The sequence below is a fragment of the Myotis davidii genome, unplaced genomic scaffold, assembly GCF_000327345.1.
Source record: "Myotis davidii unplaced genomic scaffold, ASM32734v1 scaffold292, whole genome shotgun sequence".
Lineage (NCBI taxonomy): Eukaryota > Metazoa > Chordata > Mammalia > Chiroptera > Vespertilionidae > Myotis > Myotis davidii.
Window position 1 is genome coordinate 4,696,435 of NW_006285042.1, and position 325 is coordinate 4,696,759.

A 325-nucleotide genomic window follows, 5' to 3' on the forward strand; every position below is an offset into this window, starting at 1 on the left:
CTTTCCAGGAGAAAAGGCACAGAAGCTAATGAAGGAGCAAATCCCAGAGGAAGTCGGTGATGGCTGGAGGCCCAGGTCCCAGGACTCCGAACTTCAGCGGAATGACCAGCCAGTACTTGGGCTGCTTTTGGTCAAAGTGCTTGTTAAAGCTCAGATGCAAGGCGGCCTCCTTGGCCTGGATCTTGGGGGCGCTGTCCGGGTACAAGCGCTTCATCTTTAATTAAATAATCATTTTATGTCAAAGAAAAATTTCGCACACAGTCAACAGTACATGCCCTGCTGCTTACAAAAGGCTGAAATATTACATTATGCCTCCCTCCCTCAT

At 48.6% G+C, this 325-nt stretch overlaps 1 pseudogene; it reads right to left on the minus strand.

The window, feature by feature from the left end:
• Window positions 1-23: 23 nt before the first annotated feature.
• LOC102767641 overlaps window positions 24-325 on the minus strand; it is a 772-nt pseudogene continuing 470 nt past the window's right edge.